Genomic DNA, 15676 nt, shown 5'->3' with positions numbered 1-15676 from the left:
AAGTCTAACATAGTCACAGTCTGAACTCTGAAGATGAACCTCTGTACTTACTCATTTATAATGTATGTCTGGTCGGGAAGGCTGAACAGCCAAGATTCCCCCAAAGGAACCATAAGTGCTGTCCAGTAGCTTAGTAGGGCTCCAGCGAAGAGAGGACAGGAGACACACCTGCAGCACAGTCTCCCAGCACCAGAAATGGTTTGGCCTGTCTTCTCTTCAGGGCGGAGAAGGAGACGTCTGCACTGCTTTGCCCCGCATACTTCATTTCCACATGCTGCCAAAGGGCTCTTGACAGGGTTTCCAGATTTGGCAAATGAAAAACACAGGACATCCAGTTAAATGTGAATCCCAGAGGTAATAATGAACAAATAACTTTTCAGTGTAAGTATATCCCATTCACTACCCGGGATATACTTATACTAAAAAATGGTCATTTACCTGAAATTCAAAATTTGACTGTCTTGTATTTTATTTGGCAACCTTGACCTACAGCCTACTTGGTAACTTTTATTGGTAACGTTTAGATCAGCTCATGGAGCTACAAGCAACTTCCCTCTGGATCTCCTGAGAGGCAGAAAAAGAGAGGCAAGGATCGGCCCAGTATTCCTTGTTTGGGAAAGGCCCTACATACCAGGCCATGCAAGCCATTGGTCAGCATTCAAATGGCCCTGTCCTATCCCCATCTCAGGCCTAACCAGGTGCTGGGGTGTAGGGGCACATACAGAGTTTGTTTACGTAGACAGAAGCCAGTGCGACATATAAATACATCTAGTGCACATATGTCTGCTGCAAGGCTCCTTCACTCCAGTCCTCCTGCTCCCCCTTCTCTACGTCAGGGGGGCTCCTTTTCTAGCACCCTTTACCTCAACTCAATCCTGGTCGAGCTCCTCCCTTAGTCTCAAGACAGATATGAATCTTCTGTTTTGGGCCCACTTAATTGTCTGCTGACGCTTATCTCTTGCTCCTGTCAAGTTGACCTTCTTACCTGCCTCCTTTTCTGCACAAAATGTGGTCGCTGTATTTCTCTGTTCATCCAAATCATTTAAGGTTCAACTTCCCTCCGTGCTGTGAAAATTTTCCCACTTCAATCTGTACCATTCTGTGCAAACCTTATAAGTTGTCCTGCGTATTTTATTACCTCAAAAGTTTAATCGACCTGTTTCTTTGTGGTTGTTTTTTTTTAAGTTGAAAATGAAAATGATAGCATTAAATTATAGTGATTTTAGAAGATCACTCAAAATGCCAACACAATAAAATAAGTTTTTAAAAGTTTTGAGCAGCCTTCCAAATTTTATAATATGCACATACGCTTTATATGACTACTGGCTGTCTCATATTCATGCCTTCCCAGCTTTTGTGATCTGAGAGGCAAGGCCCCTTCTCATCTAGCTCCAAATAGCAACAACCCAAGAGAATGTTTAATCCAGCTTGGAACACATGCCCGTCACATAATGTTCCGTTCCTTTGAACCAATGACTGTAGCTAGAGGAATAAGCTGCTATATTTGGCCAGATCTAGATCACCCTGTGGCCACGTGATCAGATACTGTGATGGACAACTCCATCAGGATCAAAATCAAAGCTGCCAAGTGGATGGGAGAACAGTCCTCCAAAGGAAGGGAGGCAGTAATGGACAAATAACAGCTGTCCACAAAAACCAAGATTCTTCTGAGTTTGGGTAGAATAACCCAATCCCCCCAAAGCTGGTCATCCTTTGGTGAATTGAAAACAAAAAGTTTTGAAACCATTACACTGAGGACTGAACTCTGAGGTAATGATAAATATTAGAGGACACGTTTGAATGATACTGATTTTACTTAATTATAAATTCTCTTCTTTCATTTGAGTGTCTGAAGGGATTTTATAATAATCAGATGGCATGGAACGTCTAAGGGGGGACAAATTTCTCCTATTTTAATTTTAATTTTATTTTTTTAATCCTTCCCCCAAGGATTTTTTTCCATTGCTTTTCAGAGAGAGTGGAAGGGAGAGAGAAGAGAGAGGGAGAGAAACACCGATGTGAGAGAGATACATCGATTGATTGCCTCCTGCATGAGCCCTGACCAGGGCCGGGGATCAAGCCTGCAACCGAGGTACATGACCTTTGGCCGGAATCGAACCTGGGACCCTTCAGTCTGTGGGCTGACACTCTAACCACTGAGCCAAACCGGCCAAGGCTCTCCTACTTTTAAAGAGGAGTACACTGAAGCTTGGAAGGATGAAAAAACCCCACAATGCAAAAATCCTGTCATTGGCCCATTGCCTGGGGAAGTCAAGACTTTCCAGCCTTGTATCGTATGTTTTCCACAGGGGAGGCTTCTGAAGTTCAAAGTTACAGTGGATTTTTTTTTATTATAAGATGACTTAAGGGTATGCTGTTTTATTTGTTTTCTTTCGTAGTGTTTTATGTGAGAAGACTTCACACCCTTTCACAAATAAGGCTGAAGGAATGTTGTTTAAGCTGAATGAAATACACCCACATAAGGAGGAATAAAAATTCTGCTTCCAAGTCTGTGAGGTAGGTTTCCCTGCAGAGGATGTTTTGCTTTTGCACCAGCCGTAAATCTCCCCTGGTATCCGCGTTTTTCAAGGTGCCTGTTCTCACATTTTGAAATTGTAGCGGGCAGTTCTCTGCCCCGGCTTTGCTCCCCGCAGGAGAGGGGGTGAGGCCAAACACGCCCTCCTTACTTTCTGCGGCCAGCAAGTTTCTGACTCACAGAACAGTTACAGAAAGTGCTGTCTTTTGAGCCCTGTATCTACCTTTGCCACTTCCTTGCAATGTATTCTTTGAAAACTTATTTACATTAAACAATAGATAACATTTTAATTAAAAATATAAAATACACGTTTTTGGTGAAAAGTCCAACTCTCACCCCTTTCACTGTCTTTTCAGTTCTCACCACTCCATACCCAACAGTAACCACTTTTATCAGATGTTTATAACTTTAGCTTTTTAATATAAATGTGAACAGATATGAATATATATCCTCATTTTACCCCATTTAAAACAAAAGGCGGTATTGTTCTAAATGCTGCTTCTTTAAACTTAGCATTGTGTCTTAAAGATCTTTAATATTGGTAAATAGAGATTCCTCTTCTTTTTACAGTTGTAAAGTCTTCCATCAGGTGGATATGCCATATTTATTTACCAGTGCTCGTTAATTTACACATGGATTGTTTTCCATCTCTTACCCTAGCAAACAATGCTGCGATGATTAACCTTACACATAAGTCATTTGTTACATGCCCACATAACATGGGATTGCAAGGTTGAATAGTTAACAAATTTGCTATTCCTGCAGTGTTTTCTTAAAGCAGTACTACCCTTATTCTCTTTTTAAAAAAATGTTTTTATTGATTTTAGAGAGAGAGAGGAAGGGATATAGAGAGAGAAACATCCATGTGAGAGAGAAATATAGATTGACTGCCTCCCACACACCTTCTACTGGGAATCAAGCCCGAAACCCGGACACATGCCCTGACTGGAACTTGAACCCGTGATCTTTTTGGTGCATGGGACGACCCTCAACCACTGAGCCACACCAGTCAGTCAGGGCTACCCTTATTCTCATGGTGAACTGATCCTCATTCTCCAATAATCATTTTAAACATTAGCCACTCTGTGAAGCCTTCCTGATCCCCTTCTGAAGACAGTCATTTGTTCCCAGCTCTGTGCTCTCATTGACCTGTATTTGTGCCTCTATGTACTGGTTGTTTATTAGTATGGCAGTTAACTTCACTCGTCTATGAGGTTGAAAAACAGGGATGCTGTCTGCTCTACTTCTGTAGCCTGAGCACCGTGGACAGTGCTAAGTGTGCGGTGGATGTTCAATATGGATGTCTGGATGGCTGGATGAATAAATAAATATGACCAAAGAACTTACTGTTACTGGAGTAAGTTCCAAAATTATGATCCTTTGGAGAACCTGGGACAAATATCAGATGTTACATACCAGTATACATTGTTATGCTTTAAGGTTTGGCCTGGCGACGTCGGTTGACTGAAAGAGAGGTCTTGGACTGGAAGCGAGACATATTGAGTTCAGATAAGTAGTCCACAATTGAGATCTTTACTGGATAAGGTTCATATGGGTGCAGGAACCAGAAACAGATCTATTGCTCAGCAAAAATTAGATTTATTGTGGTAGCTCACATAGAAGCAGAGCTGAACAGCCAAGTCTCAGGAAGGGTGGTAACAGGGTCTGTCCTTCAGAAACAGGAAGAGCTGGTGGACTTCTCATTTGAACATTGTCATCTGAACATTGTCAGAGGTGACTTAGCTCTTACCACTACCTGGTTAAGTTCTCAAAGTTCCAGGAAAGAACCTGATAGGTCAGCATAGCTAAGAACAGGATAGGTAACATAGGTATGCCTTTTGAGAAAACATTATGCGCCAGGAAGCCATAGTAATTTTTGACTACAAGAAAGACCAGCGTGACAAGGTAGTGGGCTTCCTGTCAGATGTGCGTGGCAGAATGACAAGGAAGCCAGTGAAGAGTAGAAAGCAGGTCAGTGGGGCAGGGAATCAGGTAGGAGAGCAAGCAGAAGCCCAGCCATCAAGACTTGGGCAATAGGTCAGGATTACATTGGCGGCCAAATGTGGAGTGGGAGTCATCTGAGCACATCTGGCCCCAGGTCAAGATTGGCTCTGGGAACTGGAAGATGACTGAGCCTGCCCTTGGGAAGGAGTGGGGAGCCAGCAGAAAGGGTGTGCAGGCTGGAAACCAGGCCGGACCTGGCGTGCACCATTCTTTGAAGCAGAACTTGGAACAGATTTCTCCTCACTCATTGGCCAACTGACACAATGAGGAACATGCTGAGCTGCCTTAATCCCAATGAAGTGTACCAACAAAAATGCTCACATAGCTCATCCACTCTCAACTATTGGTACTCATTAATTTTTCTAGTTGATGTTATTTGGCTTTGAATCTAACTTGCGTGCTAATGTGACTGGGAGAAGGGCTGATGCTATCTTTGATTTTGTACCTGCTACGTACATTCTAGACATAGTGACAGAGATCTCATGTGCATTAATACATTTTTAAACATCTTCAAAATAGCCCTCTGAAGGAAGGATTGCCTCCCCCCCTTCTTAAATATGTCTTTATTGATTTCAGACAGAGGAAGGGAGAGGGAGAGAGACAAAAACATCAATGATGGGAGAGTCATCGTTGATCAGTTGCCTCCTGCATGCTCCTCACTGGGAATCGAGCCTGCAATCCAGGCATGTGCCCTGACCGGGGATCAAACGGCGATTCCCTGGATCCTAGGTTGATACTCAACCGCTGACCTACACCTGGCCAGGCAATAAGGATAAATTTTTTAAAAAAGATAATATTATCTGGCTGGATGAGCTATTGTGAGGTTTAAAGAAAACACATGCAGGGGATCTTAGCACAATGCCTAGCTCTTAGCAGCTCAGTGATGTAGTAAATACTATATGTAACAGAATGTTAAATATCATATATTGAATATGAAATAGCAAATATTATATGTAAAGGACGTGTGAGTATTTTCTGTGGCCCTTTACATAGGGAAGTGATAACATTGCAGGTCAATTGCCAGAGGGTTAGGAAAGCATAAGCAGCTAGTCACAGCAGAGATGCACTTGCCTTCATCAGGGGACATGGAGGTGAGAGATCCCAGCGATGGGGGTGTCGTGGTTAGTCTGTTTGTCACCCTAGACCCATTATTCTCCCCAGGAGGCTATCTCCCGAGAACGCTATTATTTGAGCTCCCTTGCTGGCTAGCCACAGGCTGGGTTTGGACAATGCGAGGCACTGGCAGGAAATCACTGAGTAAGTGAAGGGTGTTCCAGGTATGTTTCTTCTGCTCCCTCCCTGCATTGGCATTGTGTCTTTGGCAGCGTTTTCATCCTTCCAGAACTACACTATGGTCAGGCCGCTCCTCTTGCACAAGCTCAGCCCTCACTGGACTTTGGTGCTATTCTTCCCTTCCCTTGTCCTCTCACACCTGGATGACAATGGCTTTCCACTGTCACAAATCTGTAGGTGACATCATTCCTTCTGTGCCCCATTAAACCTGTTCACACCTCTCTAAACAGGCCCTTCATCAGAGTCTTTGAACCATCTAGGGCAAATGATATTTTTTTGCTAGGACCTTGTCTGATCAGGGGTCTCTAAGGATCTCACAAGCATACTGATCAGAGAAAGATAAAACTTTAATCTGGCAGCTCCAAAGAGAGCCAACTAGTTAATCATAACAGTGCAAGTAGTAACTTTCATAAGGTAGTAAGATAGAGGTGGAATAATAAAAGCCCTAAGTAGGAGAGAGAGGCTGAAACAAGCTGACAACAGGTCAGAGCTGGGGCAACGGAAGGAGAGGCCCCAGGTTAACATGAATTTCAAAGCTGGAACTATTACAGGAGTCTAATATATTAAATATTGACCTGAGAATAATTAGAAAAGTCATAGGGACGGTTTCCGTTTTTATCCAGGGGAGCAGGAAAAACCAGTCCCAATAAATATATTTAAAGGGAGAGTGGGAGGTAAATTTTCTTTATTCTTACATATCGAGTCCTGCTGTTCAATATAGTGCTCACATAGCTTCAGTGGTCTGAGTAGTAGCGACAGCTCTAGGAAGACTCACTCGTACAGTGTAGGTCACTCAGGCAGGCCCAGCTGGGATTTGGCCGCATGCCTTCGCCACTCTAGCCTTGTTAGCAAATCATCAACCTAGTCATGCTGGGGTGGCAACGAACCTGTTCATTTCCTTGTTGTTTGGCCACCGGAATAGTTTACCTCCTATTTCTTGGCCTTAGTATAATTTTTACAACTGTTGCACCGACTCGCAGTATGGTTACACTCTTATATGACACCACATAACAAACCACCCCAGTTTCATGAGTTTAACTATTGATCTGATCTGTCCTCTCTGGTTAGTAGAAAGAGAAGATGAGTGCTGTTCCTGCTTTGATTGCTCACAGAAATCAGTGGTGGATTTGTAAGAGGGCAGTGGGTCAGAGAAGCACTACCCAGGGAAGGACTGCTGTCACCCTAACTCAACTCCATATAGTGGCGCTACTTTGTGCCACTTTTCAGGGGGTGATGTTTAGCTTTTTAGGCTCTGAAATTTGTTAGGGCATCCAGAGGTGTTTGGACCTTAATGGTTCTTCATCTAGGTATGAGAAATCTGGCTTTATCAGGCTATCCTGGCCCATGAGCCAGGGTGCTCACTGCCTGGCCCTGTGCTAGAGGCAGAGTCAGTGTCTTTGTCTCTGACTCTCATTCATGCTTCACTTAACAACCCAACCACAACTTGAAAGACATAATCTCTTTTAGATATGTAACTAAAATACTTCAGGTTGCAGTTATCTTTTACTGGCCTGGGAATCTTGCCATCTGTCTCTTTACCGTCACTTTGACTACCTCTGATAGAATTATTTCTTTGTTTATATAATCCAGCTACCAGAGGGCAGATTTTTTTTTTTTCTTTAAATATATCTTTATTGATTTCAGAGAGAGGAAGGAAGAGGGACAGAGAGAGAGAAACATCAATGATGAGAGAGTCATTGATCCCCTACTGGGGATCGAGCCCGCAACCTGGGCATGTACCCTGACCGGGAATTGAACCATAATCTCCTGGATCCTAGATGGATGGATGCTCAACTGCTGAGCCATGCCTGGCTAGGCCAGAGGGCAGATTTTTTTCCTTTATCTCCGACTTTTTAGGGAATACTCATTTTGGGTCATGTCTGCCACCTATGGCTACCAGATGGGAATCCATGATCTCTAGGACTACTTTTTTTTTTTTTGGTATAGAATTAAAATTTTTTCTTTTAATTTTCAATTATAGTTGACATTCAATATTATATTAATTTCAGGTGTACAACATAGTTGTTAGACATTTACATAACTTACAAGGTGATGCCCCCATAAGTCTAGTCCCCACCTGGCCCCATACATAGTTATTACAACATTATTGACTATATTCCCTGTGCTGTACTTTACATCCCCATGACTATTTGTAACTACCAACTTATACTTCCCCCAGCTCCCCACCCCACTCCCACCTGGCAACTATCAGTCTGTTTGTTCTCTGTATCTATGAGTCTGCTTCTGTTTTGTTTTTTAGATTCCACATATACCTGAAATCATATGGAATTTGCGATGTCACTTAGCATCATGCCCTCTAGGTCCATCCATGCTGTCTAGGACTGGTTCTTGTTGGGCACAACACTTCCTCTTAGTTTCAGGCTTCCAAACAGAGGGACAGATAGTTATCTTTCCATTGATGTTTCTCTAAATTGTTTCTATCCTCTGGACCTCATATCAAAGGTTATTACTTTTTAGTGGTCACAGGTTGGACCTGACCAGCTCCACCTCTAATCTAAAACTCTGAAAGCCTGTACTCTGACCACAAACTCCCACCCTTCCAGCTCTCAATTCTCCACTTCCACAGCTCCTAACCCTCAACCTCAGAGGAACTTTGAAATACCTTAATCCTTCTATCTGCCCCCTCCTGGCCACATTTCCTTCCTATTCCATAGCCTATTCCATTCCTATCACGTGAGGGGCTCCTTACCAGGCAGGGCAAGGCTCCCGTCCTATTGTCCTCTGGCCCGCCCTTCACAAAGCCAGACCAGCATCGACTTCTGTTTCCACACTTGGGTAGCTGAGTTTTGCTGAGGGAAAAACAATCATTAAACAGATTGAAACCATATGAAATTTATAATCTTCAATTTTAACTGTGCTCATTTTAAAATAATTTCTCTACCTGATGATGGTCAGCTGCCCTCCTAATATTAGAGTTAGAAATTCTCACCATTCTTCTCCAGGCCTCTAACTCAACCCAAGCTCTGCCTCCCTCAGTTCTTATTTATCTATTTCTCTCTCTCTCTAAAAATCAATAAACATGCATTGGGTGAGTATAAAAATTTTTAAAAGTACATACTTTAAAAAATATTTCTTTATTTTACCATTAATTGCTATGGCACCAACAAAAACACTTTAAGAAGCAAACAAGAATGCTTTGAAGTAGTTCTTTGCACAGATTGAAATGGTTAATTCAAGAGTGTCATCTCCAGGTTTGGATGCAGTTGTGAAGCCAGCAGAATACAGGGAGCAGTGGGACTGAGGTCTAGTGGTTAGAGATTAGACAAGGCACTGCCCGGACCAAGTCTCTCCTTATAAGATGCTATTTCCCAGGCTGGGCTCTTTCCTTCGAGCGGCTTAGGAGGCAAGAGATGAAAAGATCCAGGGCTTTATCAGGAACAAGTTTCCTCATCCATAAAATGGCCATAGTAATAATGAAAAATATTAGGTTGAGTCATATGAAATGACTAACATTCAACCATTTTGGGTTTGTGGAAATGGCAATTTCATATGATTCAGCCAAACAGGTTAGATGTTAAGTGAGAGGTAAATGGGATGTGGGTACATTGTAGGTGATCAGTAACTGCTGGCTGTCATCTTCATCACCAGACTTGGGCTTGGGCTGGAGTCACCTCGCTGCCCAAAGGCTGCCCTAAAGCATTTAATTCTGCCTGGGGGCAGGCAGTGGGCAGCGAGGCCAGCTCCAGCTCTGGGCTCCAGTTGGAGGAGCCCTCTCTAGCAATCCTGCGGCTTTCCCCAGCAAATATCCTGGCTCAATGCACTGAGTAAAGGAATCCTAGAGTGGAAAGACTAAGAGAGCAGGCGTAAATAAAACCAGGAGCTAGTAGATAAAAGTCCTGTTCCTTCAATAGCCCTGCCTAATACGAAGGTGCTGATGTAGAAGCAAAATGGACCAACTTTTCTCCTATTCTACCCCTGTCCGCACACATGGATAGGGGAGGAGTGAACTTAACAAAACCAGACAGTAGCAGGAAAAGATGAGAAAAGGGTGGGGAAATATTTAAACTTTTAATCAGCTCCTCCATCAGTCACATCAGAATTAAATTACTACTGGCTGAATAGATGGATGAACATCTCATTTAATTCTCATGACATCTTTGTTTATTACCATTTCTACTTTGCAGAGGAGGAACTGAAGGGAGATTAGACGATTTTTCTAAAATGATCCCAAATGAAGTCAAATGATATTTCCCACCAGTTGTAGAAAATGCTGTGCAGCTGGCTTTCACCACATTTCTTCTGTTGATTTCCAAAAGTCTCTTGTAATAAAAAATGACTTCCTGGGCAGTGCTACCAAAACATTCTCTGCCTCATGTTGTTACATGCTCGTCTTCTCCAAATACCGTGCCACAAGTACTTTTCAGATCAACTTTCCTATTGTAGCTGCCAACTGCTTCTTCTGCCCTTAGAATTTTTAATTGTATAATTTAGAGGATTGAGGTTATGTTCCCACTCTCTCTAAAAAAAGACAAAACAAAAAAGCCCGGCTGGGCGTGGCTCAGCAGTTGAGCGTCAACCTGGGATCCGGGCGATCGGGGTTCGATTCTCGGTCAGGGCACATGCCTGGGTTGCGGGCTCGATCCCCAGTGGGGGGCATGCAGGAGGCAGCCGATCAGTGACTCTCTCATCACTGATGTTTCTATCTCTCTCTCTCTCCCTCTCCCTTCCTCTCTCTGAAATCAATAAAGATATATTTTTTTAAAAATCCAATTTAACGGGGGCCCATAATGGGGGGAAAACTTTTCTGCACTAAGGTTAGAATCTAATAATCACATTAGTGGTGCTAAAAAAATGCAAGCTGCTGGCACATCCATTTTTTTTTCCATTCAGGAAGGAAATAATAGAAAAGTCTAATAGTTTAAAATGGGTGTTTATAAAGATAAATCTGAAAGGAAAACAGATTTTTTTCTTCCTTTGAAAGACAGCATCCTTTTCTATTTATAGCATCCATGCTGTCCCATGATGGAAACTTTGGAAATTACGGAAAGTATGAAGAAGAAATAACAATTTAAACTCCCTCCTCCATGAGAGAGACACTGTAAACCTGATAGTCTATGTTTACCTCCAGTCTGGAAAAGAGGTTTTTTTTCCTTCTCACATGTAAAGAATCCTGCTTCAAAATAACTAGGTCAGTGACATGATTGTTCAGAATTAAAGGGAGAAAGACAAACTGGCTGGGAAATCTTTTAAAGCTTTCGACCCTTGCTCTGATATATTCATTTCTGAGTAACAGAGGACAGTGTGAACTGTAAGATTGCCCCACACCGCTTACAGGCTCTCCTAGACACAACCTTTTCACTAGAGTTCCTACATTAATTAGCAGTACTAGCCCAAGGTCAACTTCATCTGATCTTTTAACAAGTGGGCATTCTCCTGAATATTAAAGTAGAATTTGGAATTTAAGGGGGTTTGGGGGATAATTTTGACTTAAGTGCAACTGATTTCCATGAATGTTTTTACTGGTTACAAACATTATGGGAAGTAAAAAGTGAATAAAAGATGATTTTGCTTTGTAATTGAAGAGGGGAGTTTTGAAGTAATTGAAGAGAGGAACACAAGAGTGGAAGATGGTGTGGTGTCCTCCTGCCCAGCTCCAAGCGCTGGGTCAAGCTGCGGGAGCTGATTTGTCAAGAGACTTCAGGGTTGTGAGGCCCTAGGGCAGGTGCTGGCCTGGAGGAGAGGCACAGGCCGGTTTGCTCTGGCACCGGGGTTAGATTTGGGAGACAGCACACAGGGTTGTCTTTGGAGATCTCCCAAAGATGCCCTCAGCAGTGGCAATGGGAAAGAGCCTCTGAGTGACACAGTAGGCAGGGGCTGTCTACAAGTGGAAGACAGAGGTGAAGAACCTGGAGCCAGCAAATTGCTCCACATGTGCCTTCCTTTCGAAGAGTCCCAGAAACATCAGAAAGGAGGTAGAGGGAGGATTTTGCCAGGAAAGTTAGAGATCCTGTCTGAGTACAAAGTGCAAAATCAGTAAGCAGGCATATTCCTTAGGAACTGCGTTGGGTTTCTAGTACAGAGATCTGAAACGACAGAGGCTTAAACAGTGTAGGCTAGCGTGGCTTCATAGCGTTGTCCATGTCCTGGGTCCAGTCAAACTTCCCGTTCCACACCCTTCACCAGGAGCACCATGGTTCTCACAGTTTCCTGGCGGCTATGGCAGCTTCTACTATCACACCCACTTTGAGGTGGGAAGACGAAGCAGGATGTATTAGTTTACTAGGGCTGCCATGACAAAGTATCATGGACTGGGTGGCTTAAACAAGAGAAGTTTATTTTGTCACAGCTCTGGAGGCTGGAAGTCGGAGATCATGGTGGTGGCAGGGTTAGATTCTTCTGAGGCCTCTTTCTGTGGCTTGTAGATGGCCACCTTCTCCCTGTGTTCTCACATGGTCTTTCTCTTTGACCCTCTTTGTCTGTGTCCTAATCTTCTCTTCTTATAAAAAATAGCAGTCATCCTGGCCTGGTAGCCCAGTTGTTTAGAGTGTCAAGGATAACGGTTGCAGGTTCGATCCCTGGTCAGGGTACATACAAGAATGAACCAATGAATGTATAAATGGAACAACAAATCGATGTTTCTCTCTCTTTCTCTAAAATCAATCAGTAAAAACAAACAAACAAACAAAAGGATACCAGTCACATTGGATTAGGCTCCAACCTAATAACCATTAATGTTGTTTTTTAAAAAAATATATCTTTATTGATTTCAGAAAGAGGTAGGGAGAGGGAGAGAGAGATAGAAACGTCAATGATGAGGGAGTCATCATTGATCGGCTGCCTCCTGCATGCCCCTGACTGGGGATGGAGCCTGCATGTGCCCTGACCAGGAATGCACCCGCCATCTCTTGGATCCTAAGTCAATGCTCAACCACTGAGCCACACCTGTCCAGGCAACCATTACTGTTTTAAATGGCTTATGTCCAAATAGAATCATATTCTAGGGCTTAGGACTTCAACATATGGGTTTTGGAGGGAGAAGCAATTCAGCCCAGAGCAAAGAGGAAAAGCAAAGGGTATGTCTCTGCTGCTCAGCCCTCTTTTTAATGGGCTTTCCCTGAAGCCCCAACCCACAACCATGTGCATCTCACTACTCATCTTTTGTAAAGAAGTGGGAAATGTAGTTTTTTACAGCTCAACACATTGCTGTACGTACTAAACTTGAGTTTTGGCTGGTAAAGAAGGGGGGAATGGGCATATGAACGATCTAGCCAGACAAGGTATTGAAGTTGATGCGACCTCATTCATGGCCACATCCTAGCATGGCTCTGTAAGCCATGGCTCATGTCTGTGAAGAATGTACATCATTTGACTGTGGATATCTGTTTCCCAGGGTTGATACTGGGGCCTTTGCTGTAAGCATGGAGGGTGGTGGCTGGCCATCCGCCACAGCCCTGAGTGTCTCCAGTGGGGTGAAACGTGTGTGGCCGCCTTTATGAGGGTGCTAAGGTTTAGGCTGGGGAGAAGAGCAGCAAAGGAAAAGCAAGAGAGAAAAATAAGAAAGGAAGCGTGGGAGTAGGTAATAGAGTAAGGGCAGAGGCAAGGACAGGCCGGGCGGACCAGTGCTGGGATGAGGGATAAGCAGGCCCCTTTCCAGACACTCAGTGCCCACTGCCAGTGATTGGTGGGCGAGGAAGGGCAGTGAGGGGGTGGACGGATCATCCAGGCAAGCAGTCACTCCAAATTGAGCCTGAAAGGAAACTGCAACAAACAGGAGAGAATTAAGAAGAGAGAGAGGGGAGAAAGGAGAGAGAGAGGGAGGGAGATCCTGAACAAGCACTGGGGCAGTGTGGGGCCAGGCCCTGAGGAGCTGAGGAGCACCAGCTGGGATCAGTCCCTAAAGCCTGGCGGGCTTGCTGTGGAAAACTCCAGCTCTTCAAAGAAAAGGAAATTCTTCCACTTTGTACTAACCCCTGCTCATCTCTGAGCTGGCTGTGTTCTGAGTCATTGATTTCCCAGGCTGCTAAAGCATGAAATGATGCTAAAGATAAATCCTATAAACATTGGGCTAATTCTCATTTCCATCAAGGCCACTGCCTGTGATCCCTGTGCCCCCAGTCACTGTGCATGAGTTAGTCTCTGAGGTTTTAGGTGGAAAGCATTATTTGATTTCTGATGCAAATACAGCAATGCCCTTCCATCATCTGAGGCAGGCAGGGATCCCTAGACAAGAAAGGAGGGACAGTGTTACCATGGTGATGAGATGACTGGCTGAGCATTGAGCTAAGCACCTCTGTAGAACAGAAAGAAGTGGTTTCTTACTCTCTTCCCTGGTGAGTCATCGCTGATTTACATAACCATTCTTCTTTCAAAGCCGGTAACTCCTACTAGGGAGAAAAGTAAGAACAATGGTTAAGGTGGGACGAGGCTGGTGATTCACCGACACCATTTAGGCTTTCTGGTTTTATGCTTTTAATTAAGATATTGATCTCTGCCGAGGGAATATATAAAGTGGTTGAATTTTAAAATGCCAGCCAAATTTTGAAGAGTGCGATATACTAACTTACCCATCTAAACCTGTGTTAGAATACATGTGATTCCTTTTAAGGTGGATACTTGGAAGAAGAGAAAGTAGAGAACATTCCTTTAGATGTTTGTTGACACATTCCTGAGGGTAGGGTATTGGAAAATAGTTTGGCAGTTAAACATATATTTATCATATGTGATGGGTAATTTTCTGTGTCAATTTGGCTAGGTTATGCTGCTCAGTTGTTTAGTCAAATACTAGTCTAGATATAGCTGTGAAGATTTTTTTTATATGATTAATATTTATAATCAGCAGCCTTTGAGTAAAGCTGATTACTCTCTTTAGTTTGGGTGGGTCTTATCTGATCAGTTGAAGGCTCCAAGAGCAAAAGCTGAGGTTTCCCAAAGATGTAATTATGCCTCAAGACTGCAACATAGAACCCCTCCCTGAAGCTCTTGCCTGCCCGCCTGCCTTCCAATTTTGGACTCAAGACTGCAATGTCAACTTTTAACCCTGCCCCTCTAGATAGAAGGATGGATAGATATAATTTCCTATTGGTTCTGTTTTCTGGAGAACACTGAATAATGTCTATGTAATTCATCAATCCGAACCCTAGGTTTTTACCCATGAGAAATAAAAAATTATGGCCACATTAAGACCTGTATGTGAGTGTTTCTATCAGCTTTGTTCATAATTGCCAAGAATGGAAATCAAATGCTTTTCATTTGTTGAATGAAGATACAAACTGTGGTTCATCCATGCAATGGAATATTAGTCAGCAATAAAAAGGAAAAGACTATTAGTATGCACAATCTCAGAAGCATCATGCTGAGTGAAAGAAGCCAGTATCAAAAGTCTATATGAGAATTTTAAAATAAAACTCCGGGAAAGGAAAAATGTATGGGTAGAAAAGACATTACTAGTGCCAGGACCTGGAGTTAGAAATGGGATTGCCAACCAAGAAGCATGAGGAAATTTGTTAGAGTGATGGCGCTTTCCTACACCTTGACTGTGCTTACATGACTATACGCATTTGTCAAAACTCATGACTCTGTACACTAAATAGGGTAGTTTTATTGTAGACAAATTAAACCTCAATGAACCTGATCTTTAAAAGAATAGTCATTTTATGGTCATTCTTGTAATCTTTTATCCTGTTGGAAAACATGTGTAAAGAAATTAATTCTAATAAGTCATTGTTTCTTTCAGGGAGACAGAAGTACTTGATGAACTATAACATAAAACAAAAAATTTTTTTCTGGGGTGACAGAAGTTTTCTGTGAACTACAAATCTAATTTACTTGAGATTTATTTACACGTTATTTTAGAATAGGAATGTATTGTAAATATTTAATGTA

General features: G+C 42.9%; 1 long non-coding RNA gene across 1 annotated transcript in view; it reads left to right on the top strand.

Moving 5' to 3' along the window:
- Positions 1 to 15676, top strand: part of LOC308563789 — a 34629-nt gene that overhangs the window by 6700 nt on the left and 12253 nt on the right. The window contains exon 2 of the long non-coding RNA XR_013999844.1: positions 2400 to 2517. This is a non-coding gene — a long non-coding RNA (uncharacterized lncRNA). The remainder of the gene's footprint in view (positions 1 to 2399; positions 2518 to 15676) is intronic.

Source organism: Miniopterus schreibersii (assembly GCF_964146895.1).
Source record: "Miniopterus schreibersii genome assembly, chromosome: 11".
NCBI classification, from domain to species: Eukaryota; Metazoa; Chordata; class Mammalia; order Chiroptera; family Miniopteridae; genus Miniopterus; species Miniopterus schreibersii.
The sequence above is the reverse complement of the archived record's forward strand: the minus strand, read 5'-3'. Positions and strand labels throughout refer to the sequence as shown.